The following is a 15,738-nucleotide window of genomic DNA, read 5'->3' on the forward strand; positions in this document are numbered from 1 at the left end:
CCCAACCCTCAGGCCACAGCTAGGGCACATTACTTCAGGCAGGGGAGAGGTGACAAAGGCAGCTGGGGCAGGGCTGGGGAGACACACACACACAGAGCAATATTTCATAGAATCATAGAATCAAGAAGGTTGGAAAAGACCTCAGAGATCATCCAGTCCAACCTCTCACCCAACACCTCCTGACTAATTAAACCACGGCTCCCAGTGCCACATCCAATCCCCTCCTGAGCAGCTCCAGGGCCGGTGACTCCACCACCTCCCTGGGCAGCACATTCTAATGGCCAATTACTCTTTTTGGGAAGAACTTTCTCCTCGCCTTCAGCCTAAACTGGACAGCCTGAACAGGCGACCTTCCCCTAGGAGATCAGCCCAAGCCATTCGGGGGATGTCAAGGGGGTCCCTGTGCAGCATCCTCTGTGACCATGGAGAGGACATGGACAGCTGGCATGGCCACCCCACCTCTGCCCTCTGGAACAGAGTGTGGGAGCTGCAAGGTGGCCACACTGGGGATAACTCACCCAGGAGAAGGGCTGCCCCAGTATCCCGCAGTGGTCCCTCTCGCTCAAGAGACCCTTCCCCTAGTGACACAGGACCCTGTGACAAGTGTGGGCATCGCTGCCAGCATTAGAGGTGCCCTACCTGCAGCCAGGGGGAGGCCAGGGACAACAGAGTGGCCTGGGATGTGCATGTGAAATGGCCTGGCACTTCAGAAGCCCTGAAGTACCGAGCTCTGGTGCACACAGGAGCCCAGTGCCCCCTGATCCCATGGAGGTACAAAGGGGCTGAGGCCATAAGCATTCAGGGAGTCACAGGGGGCTCACAAGACTTGACTGTACTGCAGGCTGAGAGAAGCCTGAGCGGGAATGAATGGGGAAAGCACAACCTAGTGACTGTTGTGGTGAAGGCACATTATGCCCAGACAGTGAATCTTCTCCCAGCACGTGGACAAGTTCCCCTCCTTCATGAGGGAGACAAAGGCCAAGGCATTAGGCAGGCCGGCACAGCCCACTGCAGGCACCCAGCGCGTGGGATGCTGGTGCTAACACCAAGTCTAGGCAGAATTCTGGCTTCCTGAAGCCAGTTGTTTACAGGAGTGCCCATTGGTCAAACCCAGCCTGGAGGGACCTGTAAGTATCACCCCAGTGGTAAACAAATTGCCCCCTCTTTCACTTTGACTCGCTCCTTGCTCGAGAGGACAATGCTGGCACCATAGCCTCTGCCATTGAGCTCACTGCTGTCAGCTCTTCTCTCTCTCATACATGCAAGCATCCTAGAAGCCTCTGCACGACGAGAAGCAGCCCGTGTCCAGGCCCGGCCGTTGAGTCATAGCCCTGAGAACATCTTCCGAGAGGAGGGACCTTGGCTGAGCCCGAGAAGCCCAGCGTCGTTACAGCCAGACACCCCGACTGGGAGAGCCCACCGTGCCTCCGGAGAAGTGGACGCCCGAGGGTAAGATGTGCCCAGCTGTCGGGGAGAAGGAGTACCGAGTCCGGCAGTGCACACATCTGCACAACCCCGCTATGGCGGGAGAGGAGCCCTGCAAACCTCAGGGAAACCCAGAGCACCGTTCGTGCCTATACTCCTCCAAACCCGGGACCGCTCCGAGAGTCTCGCTGCTCCTTTGAGCCAAGCAAAGGGGAAGTCGCCGCGTCCCGTAGCAGCGCTTCTTCCCCGGGGCCGCTCCGCGCCAGCCCCGGAGCCCACCGCAGCCGGGGAACCCTCGCCCCGCCCTGCCGTGCGAGCCGACTCTGAGGGCCGAGCCCGTCCCGGGAGCAGCCCTGCCGGCCCCGCCGGGCCGACCCCCGCGGCAGCGCTCCCTGTCGTCTGGTGGGAATCCGCCGAGTCCTGCACGGGAACCTGCTTAGGGGCTAAGCCCAGCGTAGCAACACTGCTGTCTGTAGCTAGGAGGCGCCATCTACTGGCCACGCGGCCGAACTGCAACCATTCCTTCTCTACCTACAGAATTGCATCTGTAAATATTTCCGATTGAGTTGTAAGGACAATACTTAGCCACTTATGGAATGTGTTTCACGACCGGGCACTAGAATATGTGTACAAATTAGTGACTCATCGGTTATTAATAATGTTGATCATTAATAATGTTTGCATCATTCATCATTCATATTCATACATTGACAACCTCTTCATCGCGCTGGTCCAGCTGCACCTTGCATTCTTGGCATCGACTTTCTGCGGGAGGGATGCTTCAAGGACCCAAGGGGGCACAAGTGAGCGTTTGAGGTGGCAGCTGTGGGACTGCAGGCGAAGAACAGCTGTCCACCACGCCCGAGCTGTCGGGTGAGACCTCCGGAGTGGGCAGCCGTAGGGGGCAGGATTTGAAGGTCCCTCTTGCCTCATGCATAGTGCCGGAATCAGTTGCCTCCAGGCTGGGTCCATAGTTCAACCCTCTGCCATGAGGTGATCCAGACTGCCTCAGAGAAAGGTGGAGCCCCTGAGCATCTGCAGTTCATTGATGACATCATTGTATGGGGGGAGACAGCAGAGCAAGTTTACCAGAAGGGCAAGAGGATAATCAATATCCTGCTGAGACTGGCTTTGCCATCAAGAGAAGCAAGGTCAAAGGGCCTGCCAGGGAGATCCAGTTCCTGGGAGGTCAGTGGCAGGATGGCCATCACCACATCCCTCAGGAGGGGGTGAACAGAGTAGCCACTATGGGGCAACCCAGGGACAAGAAACACACACAGTCCTTTTGGGGGCTTGTGGGCTTGTGGCAAATGCACATTCCTGGGTACAGTCAAACTGTGAAACCTCTCTTGCATGTCCCAGGGAAGAGAAATGATTTTGTGTGGGGACCTGGGCAGCAGGTAGCATTCGAGCAGATCAAACGAGAGGTGGTCCAGGCTATGGCTCTGGGACCTGTTGGAACTGGACCAGAGATCAAGAATGTGCTGTACACTGCGGCAGGTGAGAATGGTCCTAGGTGGAGCTTGTGGCAGAAGGCTCCTGGTGAAACCAGGGGCAGGCCCCTAGGATTTTGGAGGGAGGGGTACAAAGGCTCTGCGGCCAACATGGCAATAGAGGTATGAAATTCTAGCTGCCTGTGAGGGCATTGTGATAGGCACAGGTGATAGTATGGGTGATAGGTGATAGCCACCTCTATTTCTAGCTCCACAGCTTCCAATCCAAACTTGGACATTCAAATGGAAGAGGCTCAACCCCACATCATGCCACAGATGCAACCTGGAGCAGGTGGATGGCCCTGATAACTCAGCGAGCTGGGATGGGGAGCTTCGAGTGCCCTGGCATAGAGGAAGTGATCCCCAACTGGCCAGAGGGTGCTGACATGGGAATGCCACCAGAGCAGGCAGTGACCTTGCTGAGGAGGCTTCCCCATACAAGGATCTCCCTGAGAAGGGGAAGGGCTGTGCTCTATTTACAGATGGGTCCTGCTGGCTTGTAGGGAGCAGGGGGAGATGGAAGGCAGCTGTCTGGAAATGTAAAAGCTGCCCAGCTGGCCCTGGATATAGCAGAACAAGAGAACTGTACCTCTACACTGACTCCTGGATGGTAGCCAATGCCTTGTGGGGGTGGCTGAAGGAGTGGAGGAGGAATGGGTGGCAGAGAACAGGGAAGCCTCTTTGGGCCGCTGAGCTGTGGCAAGACATCGCTGCCCACCTGGACAGGCTGCCAACTAAGGTAGGGCAGATGGCTGCACACATCCCCAAGAGCAGAGCCACAGAGGAGCACAAGCACAACCACCAAGCAGATCTGGCTGCTAAAATCTCCCCAATAGCCTTGGCCTGGGAACACAAGGGTGAGCTGTTCTTAGCCTGCTGGGCCCAGGGCAGTTCTGGTCACCAAGGGAGAGATGGCTGGGGGCAGAGCCGTGGCCATCTCTCTGGAGGCCACCTCCCAGGTCATCCATGAGTGTGACATCTGTGCTGCCATCAAGCAGGCCAAGCACATGGAGCCTCTGGGGTATGGGGGGAGATGGAGGAGATCTAAGTAGGGAGAGGCCTGGCAGGTCGACTCCATCACCCTGCCTCGGTCTGAGAGCGGCAAGCAGCAGCTGCTGACCATGGTGGAGGCAAGTGCAGGGTGGCTGGAGACCTACCCAGCAGCTCATGCCCCTGCCTGCAACACCATCCTGGGCCTAGAGAGACATGTCCTGTGGAGACAGGGCGCCCCCGGGAGGATGGAATGGGAGAATGGAAGCCACTTGAAGAGCCATCTCCTAAGGGGCTGGGCAAAGGAACATGGCACTGAGTGGAGTTCCCACATCCCATCCCCTGCACCAGCTGCGGGGAAGGGCGAGCGCTGCACTGGCTTGCGAAAGACCACCCTGAACGCCACGGGGGGTGGAACCTTGTGATGGGTTAAAGCCCATCCTGGAAGCAGGGGGGGTGAGGGCTTGTAAGAGCATTGCCCTCCCTGCAGGGGGGCTTCCCCCCTGGGAAACTAAATTAGTCTGTTCCACTCCCCCTCCCTGCAAGGCTAGCAAAGGGAGGACACTGCAGCCATGAGCTCTCTTGGGCCCTGCCTTTGCTTGGGCCAGGACTGCTGGGGGCTCCCTGCTTCTCTGCCACGTGGGCTGGCCTGATCCTTCTCCCTGCTGCTTCCACGCCTCCTCAGAGAGACTGCTTTTGTATTCTTCTCTTTTCTTTCCCTCCCATCCATCCTTGTTCCTTGCCCTGGTGAACCTTACCTCTTACTCTTACATATATATATCTATATAAAGAAGATTCTTTACCTCTCCACTTCCAAGCCGACTCCAAATTACTTCTTGGTGGATTTGCTCCTTCCCTTTATCCTCCACCACCCCCAACCCCTCTCTCTGGGGAAGGAGGAGAGGTGCAGTAGCTTGGGAAACGAATTCTCCCAGCAGGGGCACAAGAAAGACTCAGACAAAAGGCATTGCAAGAAAATGCTGGAAAGTTTCAATGGAAAGGAACTAAACCAACATCAATGAAAGTTTTTGCAGCAAACCACAAGCACCCTGACAAAAGAGAGAGATCCCAAAACATGCCCAAGAACCTCCCACCCCCACCTGGGGGTACACCCAACCCCTCCCCCAGGGATCTTTCTCTCCCCCACCCCCCCCCCACCCAGTTTTGGGAGGCAGCTCACGCCATCGACCGAGGCAGCGGCGAGGGAAGAAGAGGAAGTGAGGAGCCCTCGCTGATGGTTTCTAGGGGAGCAGGGCATTATGGATGAAATACCTGGCTTCCTCTGAGCACCCACTGGGCTGGGCCCTCTTGGGCACATCCCAGGTGTGGCTTGTGTGCTGCCAGCAGGGGCCGGCCCCCAGCCCTAACCACCACAAGGGGGGGAGCGGGGGAGGGATTCTCAGCCTTGCCCCCACCTCAGCTCTTGAGTCCCAGTTAAGGCTCAAACCACCACACACCTTTAGGAACTGGGAAAAACACCTAGCTCAAGCCACTGGGGGAGTGCCCAGCAGAGGAGCTGGGAACCCAGCCAGCCCTGCCCAGTCCGACCTGCTGCGAGCAGGGGATGGAGATGGAGCTCCTGTGAGTTGTGAGAAGAACCTGCTGGGGAAGTCGCTGGGGGTTCCCCCTGCTGCTGCTGGGGGACAACCAACCCCAGAGCTGGTCTCTGCTGAGGGGCCTGGTGACACCTACAGGCTCATGTTAGAACCTGGGGACATTCAGTGTGTGCCACGGCGGAAGGGGACTCTGGCCGAGAGGGGATGGACCAGGAGGGGGCAGCACACATCAGTGGATCATAGTCACTGTGTGATAGTTAAAGTTGTTCTGAGCTTTCCTCTCTCCCAGGTCAGGACCAGCCTAGTGTCCAGCACTCAACATGAACACCGACCCAGAGGGCTTCTGCGGCACCTCAGCTGCACCTGCTCCTGGTGCCCCACAGCAAGCAAGACACTGCTCCTCTTTCCCCACAGCAACAGACTGCTCCTGAGTTTTGTTCCCTTGCCAAGAGAGTTTCCTGGGTCCTGATGCTTCTCCACATCCCTGCCCAGCTCAAGCAGGGATTGCCCTTGGAAGACGCCGAAACTGGGGAACCAAAGCAGTGCAGAGGGAGGTGGAGGTGTGGTGGGACCCAGGAGGAGCAGCTGGAGGCAGGAGAGTCCTATCCAGGGCTGGCACAGGATCCCTGTGCTCAGGCATGGGCAGCTGCAGGGCCAAGAGGAAGAGGCAGAGTCAGGCAGGGTCCCCTCCCTGCCCCCAGTGCACTGGGGTGGGGGCTCTGGGGGTGCCCCTCCTGAGGATGTTGTGGGCAGAAGCCAGGGGGGGTGGGAGGCATGGGCATGGAGGAAAAAGGAGAAGGGGGACAGGGGAGGGTGAGGCCCTGCCCCTGGTACTCACCTTGTGGAACCAGGTTGAAGGCTTTCTTCTGCTGCTGCTGCTTCCCTGCACAGGGCAGAAGCCTTCAGCCTCAACGCTGCTGCCCTGGCAGGCTCCTGCCTGCAGCCCTTCCCTTCCCTTCCCTTCCCTTCCCTTCCCTTCCCTTCCCTTCCCTTCCCTTCCCTTCCCTTCCCCTTCCCTTCCTCTACCATCCCCTTTCCTCCTATCCCCTCCCTCCCATTCCTTCCCCTCTCCTCTCTTCCCATCCCCTCCAGTCCCATCCTATCCCCTCCCTTCCCATCACCTTCTTCCCTCGCCTCCCCGCCATCCTCTCCCTTCCCCCTCCCATTCCCTTCCACCCTGTCCTTCCCTTCCCCACTCTTCCCAACCCCTCCCATGCTCCCCTTCCACTCCCTCCCCTCCCCCCCTCCTTTCCTGCCCTCTCCCTTCCCTGCTCCTCCCCACCATCCCTTACTATCCCTTCCCCTCTCATCCCATCCCTTCCCAACCCTTCCTCACCTCTCTTCTCCCTTCCCTCCCATCCCTTCCCCTCCCTTCCCACCTCCCACCCTTCCTCCCACCACACTCTGCCTCCCCTCCCCCTTAGCTCTTACTTGATCTCAGCTTACAGAGGGCGACGCCGATCCCGACGGCAGCCACGGCAGCGACCACCGCCGCGACCACTGCCAGCATCACGGGCAGAGACCATCCACCCGGCTCTGGGGGAGGGGAGACGAGCAGGGAGAAGTGAAGGAGAAGGGAAAACCTCCAACTCAAGCTCCTCCCAGCCCCCCTGCAGCCCTCCTCAAACTCCTCCCGGCCCCTGCCGGCCGCCCCCAGGCTCACCCCAGGGGTAGAGGCGGGGCTGGGGCAGGCTGGAGTGCTCCACCCGGCAGCGGTACAGCTCCTGCTCCTGCGGCAGGACCTCGATGGAGGCCCAGGTGGAGAAGCTGCCGTCGCTGTTGGGGACGATGCTGCCCCGATGGGTGTCCTGGTCCCGCACCTCGGCCCCCTTCAGCCAGCTGACGCCGATGGGCCGCGGGTAGAAGCCATACAGGTGGCAGGACAAGGTCAGGATCCCCTGGCTCTCCTTCCCTGACACTCGCACCACTGGGGGCTCTGGGGGACAAGAGGGGAGGGGGTGGGGGCTGAAGGAGGGCTGCAGGCAGCCGGCACTGCCTGATGCTGCCAGGGCTTGGCCCCCTCCAAGCTCAGCTGTTCAGCATCCTCAGCACTCTGACCCAGCTGGGACCCCAGCCCCAGATGCTGCCAGGGCTTGGCCCCTCCAAGCTCAGTTCCTCAGCATCCTGGGACCCCAGCCCCAGCTCAGCTCCTCAGCATCCTCACCCTGCTGGGACCCCAGCCCCTGGAGAGCTTCCAGAGCCCTTTGGGTGAGGAGCTCAGGGGCAGGGGCTCAGAGCTGAGCGCAGGCAGAGGCTGGCTCAGGGTTGGGACTCCAAGCAGAAGCTGCCTCTGGGCCTCCCTCCCTCTCTCCCTCACCTCTCCTCTCCAGCTCAGCCTGCCCATAGCTCAGGTATCTCTTCAGCCACTCCACACAGATGTGCCCCAGGTAGTTCTTCCAGTGCTCAGCCACTGTCCCATCCTCCTCCCACTTCCTCTTGGTGAGCACAGCTGCTTGGTCTGCTGCAGTGTAGGTCTCCATGTCCTCGTTGAAGGCCAGGAAGTCTCTCCCATCGATGGCATACTGATGGTACCCCCCTGGTGCTGCCATCCTCCAGCAGGTCACAGCCATACATCCACTGCAGTATCTGAGCCCCTGGAACCCAATCAAGGCCCCAAGGCTGAGTGGCTGCTGCAGCCCAGGGCCTTCAGTGGGGCACAGAGCCCCCCCAGCATCACTCCTAGCCCCTTGCCAGGGGAGCTCAGGCTGTGGTATGAGAGCTGCCCCTGTCCTGCCTGGGGTCCTGGGCACCTGAGGGATGGAGGTGACCCAGAAGCCCCTCTGGAATCAGAACAGCAAATCCCAAGTGGTGTGAAGCTGGCACAGGGCAGCCAGGACCCCCTGGGGCTGGGGACAGTGGGGCTGGAGCCCTGTGACAGCATCACCAGGCAGGGCAGGCAGGATACTGGGGGGGGGAAACTCTGCCAGCTCCACAGTGCCTCCTCCAGCCCCACAGAGCCCCCTGCTAGCCTGCTGCCAGCCCCACAGAACCCCTTCCCGGCCCCACTCACTCCCACTCTGGTTGTATCTCGCCCGCACGTTGTCCAGGCTCTGTTGGATCATCTCCTGGTTGCTCTGTTCAATCTGGCTCTGCCCATCCCAGTACTCTTGGTCCAGGTTGGCCTTCATCCACTCTGCCTTGGCCTCCACCCTTCCTGTGTTGCTGTCATAGCGAGCGATGGGGACCCCATCCATGTACCCCACAGCCGTGAACTGAGGCAGCCCCCAGCTGGGCTCTGCCACCGAGATGTAGAAATAGCGCAGGGAGTGCAGCCCTGGGGGGACAAGGAGGAAGGTGACCGGGAGGGAGCTTCTGGGTCCCACGAAAGAGAGCCTAGGGGAGGTGAGGTATGAAGGAAATAAGGGGTTGGGGGTTGTTGGAGCCGGGATTCCAGGGAAAGAGGGTCCGAGGGGGTGCTGGTGTCAAGAGAAGGTCCCGGGGGGTCTGGGTGCAAAGAGAATGAGTACGGGGCGGGAGGGGTGCGGTGGGGTCCGACGCCTTTAAGGGGTCCAGGAGCCGCCCGGTGCCACGAGAAGGGGCTCCGGGGGCTCGTGGTGACAAGAGAAAAGCTCCAGGGGGATCCCGATGCCAAAAGGGGGGATTTCAGGGGGGGTCCCGCGAAAAGAGAAGGGAGTAGCAGGAGATGCCGATGCCGAGAAGGAGTCCAGTGGGATCCCGGTGCCAAGCGGTCTGCAGGGGGCGGTGGCAAGATAAGGGGATCCAGGGGGACACCGGTGCCAGAAGCAGGGGATCCAGGGGCGGTCCCGACGCCAAGGAAAGGGGGTCGAGGGCGCTCAAGGTGCCAAGAGGAGAGAGGTTGAGAGAGGACTCCGATGCCAAGTGAAGAGGCTCCAAGGGGGGTCGCGACGCAAAGAGGAAAGGTCCCATGGGCGGGGGGGTCCCGGTGCCCACGCAAGGGTCTCCCGGGTGCCCCCCACCCCGCGCTCACCGTTCACGGCTCCTCCGAGGACCCCCAGGAGCAGCCCCAGGCCGAGAACCCACCGGGACCCCATGGTGCTGCTGGCTGTGATTCCCGGAGCGAAACTTTGCCCCAGGCCCCGCCCCGGGCTCTACCATTGGCTGAGGCGCTTCCCCTCCACCAATAGCAGCCTGAAGCGCCTCTGACGTCATCGGATGGCAGGCAGTTCAAGCCAGCGCAGGTAGGAAGAGAAAGCGAAAGGGACTCAGGGCTGGGGAAAGAGCAAGGGACGGAGGGTTCAGATCTGTCCCCAGCGGAGGCAGGTGACCCCCGGAGCTCAACCCCCTCCCCACTGCAGCCAGGGAGGGTCCTGCTGGGGGTGCGACAGACGGGAAGGTGCCATCGGGGGTGGCATCATCCGCGGTGCCGCCTCGCCAGAGCCTCCTGCTGGTGTCCCTCGACCCTGCAGAGCTCTGCTGGGGTCTGCAGGGGTCCGTATAGGTCAGGAAGGGGTCCACCAGGGGTCTGTAGAGGTCAGTAGGGGTCTGCCAGGGGTCTGTACTGGTCTGCCAGTGGTCTGCTGGAGTCTTTAGGGGTTGGCAGGGGTCCATAGGGGTCGATTGGACTGTGTAGGGCTTGGCAGGGGTCTGCAGGAGGCCCCCAGGGCTCTGCCCCCACCCAAACCCAGCCCAGTCCTCAGGCCACGGCTGTGGCAGCAGTTCAGGCCCTGGGAGAGGGTGACAAAGGCAACTGGGGCAGGGCTGGGGAGTCACACTCACAGCAAGATTTATTGACCACCTAGGAGAAGCCCAGGGAGAAGACCCCAAAACTGAGGAACCAAGGCAGTGCAGAGGGTGGTAGGGGTCAGGAGGGGTCTGCCAGAAGTCTGCCAGGGGTCTGTTGAATTCTTTAGGGGTTGGCAGGGGTCCACAGGGGTCGATTGGACTGTGTAGGGGTTGGCAGGAGTCTGCAGGGGGCCCCAGGGGCTCTGCCCCCACTCAAACCCAGCCCAGCCCTCAGGCCACAGCTAGGGCACATTAGTTCAGGCAGGGGAGAGGTGACAAAGGCAGCTGGGGCAGGGCTGGGGAGACACACACACACAGAGCAATATTTCATAGAATCATAGAATCAAGAAGGATTGGAAAAGATCTCAGAGATCATCCAGTCCAACCTCTCACTCAACACCTCCTGACTAATTAAACCACGGCTCCCAGTGCCACGTCCAATCCCCTCCTGAGCAGCTCCAGGGCCGGTGACCACCGCCTCCCTGGGCAGCACATTCTAATGGCCAATCTCTCTTGCTGGGAAGAGGCTCCAAGGGGGGGGTTCGAAGCAAAGAGGAAAGGTCCCATGCGAGTAGGTCCCAATGTCCAGGGAAGGGTCTCCCGGGCGCCCCCCACCCCGCGCTCACCGTTCACGGCTCCCCCCGAGGAACAGCCCCAGGAGCAGCCCCAGGCCGAGCACCCATCGGGACCCCGTAGCGCTGCTCGCTCTGATCCCAGACCAAACCTTCGCGCCAAGCCTGGCCCCTTCCCCGCCTCCACCATTGGCTGATCCGCTTCCGTCTACCAATAGCAGCCTGCAGCGAAACGCATGTCCCCTCAGCCCCGCCCCATATGATCTCCCCACTCCGCCCCCCTCCCTGGCGCAACCAATAGCAACGCGCCAAACCTACCCGTGTCGTCATCAGTCACTGGGCAGAGTAAGGTTAAGCAAGCTCCCCCTCCCTCCTCCTCCTCCTCCCTGGGTTCCCTACTCCTCAGACCCCATCCTGGGTACTTCCTGCGGGGTCCTGGGACCTCCTTCCATCTCCCAGTTTATTTTTGGGCTGTGTGTGTCCCGTCCTCCCCCCGCGGTTTCTGTCGCAGCCCCCCCGTGATGGTGGCCGGCGGGAGGGTTCCTGGTGATCCCCTGCCTGCAGCAGATCCAGCGATGAAGGGGCACGGGGGGAAGCACCGAAGGGACACTGAAAGAAAGCTTAGGGACAGTGGGGTGCAGGGTGGGTATCGGAGGGACCCCAAGTCCCAAACCAGCCCCCGGGGAGCTGTGGGGCACTGGACTCGTGCCTGGGGGTGGGGGGGCTGTCCCCGTCCGATGGTGCCGGGCGTGGGGGTCCCGGGGAGGGAGTCCCGGGAAGAGAGGAGATCCCGGGAAGGGAGTGGGTCCCAGAGAACAGAGGTCCTAGGAAGGAGGGGGGGTCCACGGGAGGGGGTCCCGGCTGTGCCCTGTCCCCGCTGTCCTCCGCTCCGCCGCCGCTGGAGCGCCGCCGCCGCTGGAGCGCCACCTCCGCGGTCGGAATCTGCCTGGCTACCTGTGACATCATAGAGCTTTCGAGCTGCTATTGGCCGAAACGAAACAGCTCAGCCAATGGGGAAGAGCGAGGGGGCGGGGCCTGTGTCAAGTTGGGCTCCGCGGCCAGAGCGGAGCGCAGCGATGGGGTCCGGCTGGGTGCTCAGCTTGGGGCTGCTCCTGGGGGTCCTCAGGGGCGTCGTGAATGGTTAGCAAGGGGTTGGGCGCACCCAGGAGCCCTTTCCCCAGGCACTGGCACCCTTATGGACCCCTCCTCTTGGTACCGGGACCCCTCTTCTGGCATCGGAGCCTGCCCTCAACTTCTGTTCAAACCCTGGGCACCTTGAACTCCCTGGACCCCCTTCTCTTGGCCTCGGGACTTCCCCCTCGACCCCTCGCCATCCCTGGGCAACCTTGAGCGCCCTGGGTCCCCTTCCCTTGGCCTGGGGACCCCCCTCAAACTCTCCCTCCGTCCATGGGTGGCACTAGGAACGCCCTGCATCCCCCTTCTCTTGGCCTCGGTACCCCCCTCAACCTCTCCTTCCATCCATGGGCAGCACCAGGAACGCCCTGGACTTCCCTTCTCTTGGCCTCGGGACCCCCTGGACCCTCTTCTCTTACCTCTGGGACACCCCTCTGTCCCCTCTCCCCCTGGCACCCCAGCTCCAACAGCCCCCAGCTCCCCTATTTCCTTGCCTCCACATCCCACCCCCACCTCTTTTTGGGCACGCCAGGACCTTCCACCTGCCGTTCACCTCACTCCGTGTCTGTTCCCTCCTCCTCCTCCTCTTCCCCCTCCTCCTCCTCCTCTTCCCCCTCCTCCTCCTCCTCTTCCCCTCCTCCTCCTCCTCTTCCCCCTCCTCCTCCTCCTCTTCCCCCCTCCTCCTCCTCCTCTTCCCCCTCCTCCTCCTCCTCTTCCCCCTCCTCCTCCTCCTCTTCCCCCTCCTCCTCCTCCTCCTGCCCTTCCTCCTCTCCATATCCCCCAGGGGACCACTCCCTGCGCTATTACCAAGTCTCGGTGTTGGAGCCCAGCCCGGAGCTGCCTCAGTTTCTCTCCGTGGGCTACGTGGATGGGGTCCCCATCAGCCGCTACGACAGTGAGACGAGGAGGGCGGAGCCCCTGGCCAAGTGGATGAAGGCCAACCTGGACCAGGACTATTGGACGGCCAGAGCCAGGCTCGGCAGAGCAGCCAGGAGGTTAACCCTCATGAACCTCGACAGGCTGAGGAAGAGATACAACCACAGCGGGAGTGAGTCGGGGCGGGGGGTGAGGAGGGCTGGGAAGGGGCTCTGTGGGGCTGGGAGGGAACTCTGTGGTGTAGGAGGGGGTCTCTATGGGGCTGGGAGAGGTCTCTATGGGGCTGGGAGAGGTCTCTATGGGGCTGGCAGGGGGCTCTGTGGGGTTTGGGGGGAGTCTCAGCCCCTTTGTGCCCTCCCCCCACCCCCTGGCCGTGCCCCAGCTGCCCACAGCTGGCAGACCACCTACGGCTGCGAGCTGCTGGAGGATGGCAGCAGCAGGGGGAGCTGGCGGAGCGCCTACGACGGGAGAGACTTCCTGGCCTTGGAGCAGGACTCCCCCAGCTTCGTGGCCCTGCAGCCCAACCCGGACCAGGTGGTCCTGGCCACCAAGAAGGAGTGGGATAGGGAGGGGACCATGGCCGAGGAGTGGAGGCACTACCTGGGGGAGGTCTGTGTGGAGTGGCTGAAGAGATACCTGCTGTTTGGACAGGAGGAGCTGGAGAGGAGAGGTGAGGGGAAGGAGGGAGAGAGGGAAGGAGGGAGAGAGGGAAGGAGGGAGAGAGGGAAGGAGGGAGAGGGGAGGAGAGGGAGAGAGGGAGGAAAGAGGAGGGGAGGAGAGAGAAGGAAGGAGGGATGGAGGGAGAAAGGGAGAGAGGAGAAGAAGGAGAGAGGGAGGAAAGAGGGAAGGGAGGGGGAGAGAAGGAGAGAGGAAGGAAGGGAGGCCCAGAGGCATTCTTCTGCTTGGGAGTTCCAACTGTGAGCCAACCTCAGGGGAGGGAGGGAGGGAGGGAAGGCGGTAGGGGGGGAGAAAGAGGAAGGAGAGAGGAAGGGAGAGAGAGGGAGGGAAAGAGGAAGGGAGAGAAGGAGGGAGGGAGAGAAGGAGGGAGGGAGGGAGGGGGAGGCCAAGCTCTGGCACCATTTGGGTCTGGGGGTCCCAAGCTGCTGAGAAGCTGAGCCTGGGGGTTGGCCAAGCCCTGGCTACCTGCGGCGTCTCTCCAGCCCCCTCCCCCTCTCCTCTCTCTCCTCCTCCCCCCCAAGTCCCTCCTACAGTGGTGGTGACCAAGAAGAAGACCCAGAGAGCCCTGAGCTTGTCCTGCCGCCTGTATGGCTTCTACCCGCAGGCCCATCGGCGTCAGCTGGCTGAAGGGGGCCGAGGTGCGGGACCAGGACACCCATCGGGGCAGCATCGTCCCCCAACAGCGACGGCAGCTTCTCCACCTGGGCCTCCATCGAGGTCCTGCCGCAGGAGCAGGAGCTGTACCGCTGCCGGGTGGAGCACTCCAGCCTGCCCCAGCCCCGCCTCTACCCCTGGGGTGAGCCTGGGGGCGGCCGGCAGGGGCTTGGGGAGGAGGTTTCCCCCTTCCCCTCCTCCCCCTCTCCCTGATCTTCTCCTCCCCCTCTCCCTGCTCTTCTGCTCCCTCTCCTCACCGTCTCCCTGCTCTCATCCTCCCCCTCCTCACCCTCTCCTTGCTCTTCTTCTCCCTCCACTCCTCACCCGCTCCCCTTCTCTTCCCCGGGGGGCGGCTGGGAGGGGGCTTGGGGAGGAGGTTTTCCCCTTCCCATCCTCACCCTCTCCCTGCTCTTCCTCCCCCCCAGGGCCGCCTCCGCTGTCCTCGATGCTGGCGATGGTCGCGGCGGTGGTCGTCGCCTTGGTCGTCGTCGTCGGGATCGGCGTCGCCGTCTGGAAGCGGCAGCCAGGTGCCGGTGAAGTAGAGGAGCGGGGGAGGAGGGGGTGGGAGGGAAGGCTGGGAGGGGGCGTGCGGCCCCCGGGGAGGGGCTCCGGGCAGCCTCCGAGCCTGGCCGAGCAGCGTCCTGGGAGCTGATGGCTTCTTCCCTCTGCAGGGCAGCAGGAGAAAGGCTACGTCCCCCCTGGCAGATGGTGAGTTCCTCTTCCCCTTTCCCTCTTCTCCCCTTCTCCCCTTTCCCCCTTCTCCCCTTTCCCCCTTCTCCCCTTCTCCCCTTTCCCCCTTCTCCCCTTTCTCCCTTCTCCCCTTTCCCCCTTCTCCCCTTTCCCCCTTCTCCCCTTTTCCCCCTTCTCCCCTTTCCCCCTTCTCCCCTTCTCCCCTTTCCCTCTTCTCCCCTTCTCCCCTTTCCCTCTTCTCCCCTTCTCCCCTTTCCCCCCTTCTCCCCCTTTCCCCCTTCTCCCCTTTCCCCCTTCTCCCCTTTCCCCCTTCTCCCCTTTCCCCCTTCTCCCCTTTCCCCCCTTCTCCCCTTCCTCCTTTTTCCCCTCTTGCCCTTTGCCCTCTGCCCATCCCCAGAGCCCCCCCCCCCCCAATGCCTTGGGGGCACGGAGAGGACCCTGCCTGACTCTGCCTCTTCCTCTTGGCCCTGCAGCTGCCACCCCCTGAGCACAGGGACCCTGTGCCAGCCCTGGATGGGACTCTCCTGCCTCCAGCAGCTCCTCCTGGGTCCTCCCCCACCCTCTGCACTGCATTGGGTCCCTATTTTGGGGGATCTTCTGCTTGGTGGTTCTTCTGGGTGGTCAATAAATGTTACTGTGTGTCCCCCCCATCCCTGTCCCAGTTGCTTTTGTCACCTCTCCCAGTGCCTGAACTGGTCGCACAGCCTTGGCTTGAGCTCGGGGCTGGGTTTGGGTGGGGGCAGAGTTGATGCTCTCCATGGGGGATGCGGGTTCTGGGAGAGGGAGCCCAGGAGGGTTGAGAAGGGGGCTTGAGGGGGCGTCCCGGTGCCCAGGAAGGTTCGCAGTGACCGGGAATGGGACTCCTGGGGTCGCCCGTGCCCAGGGGCAGGAGCTCCGGGGTCTCCCCATACCGGTGGTCACCCCGATGGGGACACCTCCTGCCCCGCCAGGAACAGCCCCAGCGCT

General features: G+C 61.9%; 2 pseudogenes; one reads left to right on the forward strand and one right to left on the reverse strand.

Annotated features, from left to right (window-relative positions):
* Nucleotides 1-5,080: 5,080 nt before the first annotated feature.
* LOC137461088 (class I histocompatibility antigen, F10 alpha chain-like) lies at nt 5,081-9,547 on the reverse strand (annotated as a pseudogene).
* Nucleotides 9,548-11,816: 2,269 nt separating this feature from the next.
* Nucleotides 11,817-14,776, forward strand: LOC137461093 (class I histocompatibility antigen, F10 alpha chain-like; annotated as a pseudogene).
* Nucleotides 14,777-15,738: the final 962 nt, after the last annotated feature.

This window comes from Melanerpes formicivorus, unplaced genomic scaffold (assembly GCF_026170545.1).
Source record: "Melanerpes formicivorus ecotype bairdi unplaced genomic scaffold, bMelFor1.0.p_v2 SCAF_1117, whole genome shotgun sequence".
Lineage (NCBI taxonomy): Eukaryota > Metazoa > Chordata > Aves > Piciformes > Picidae > Melanerpes > Melanerpes formicivorus.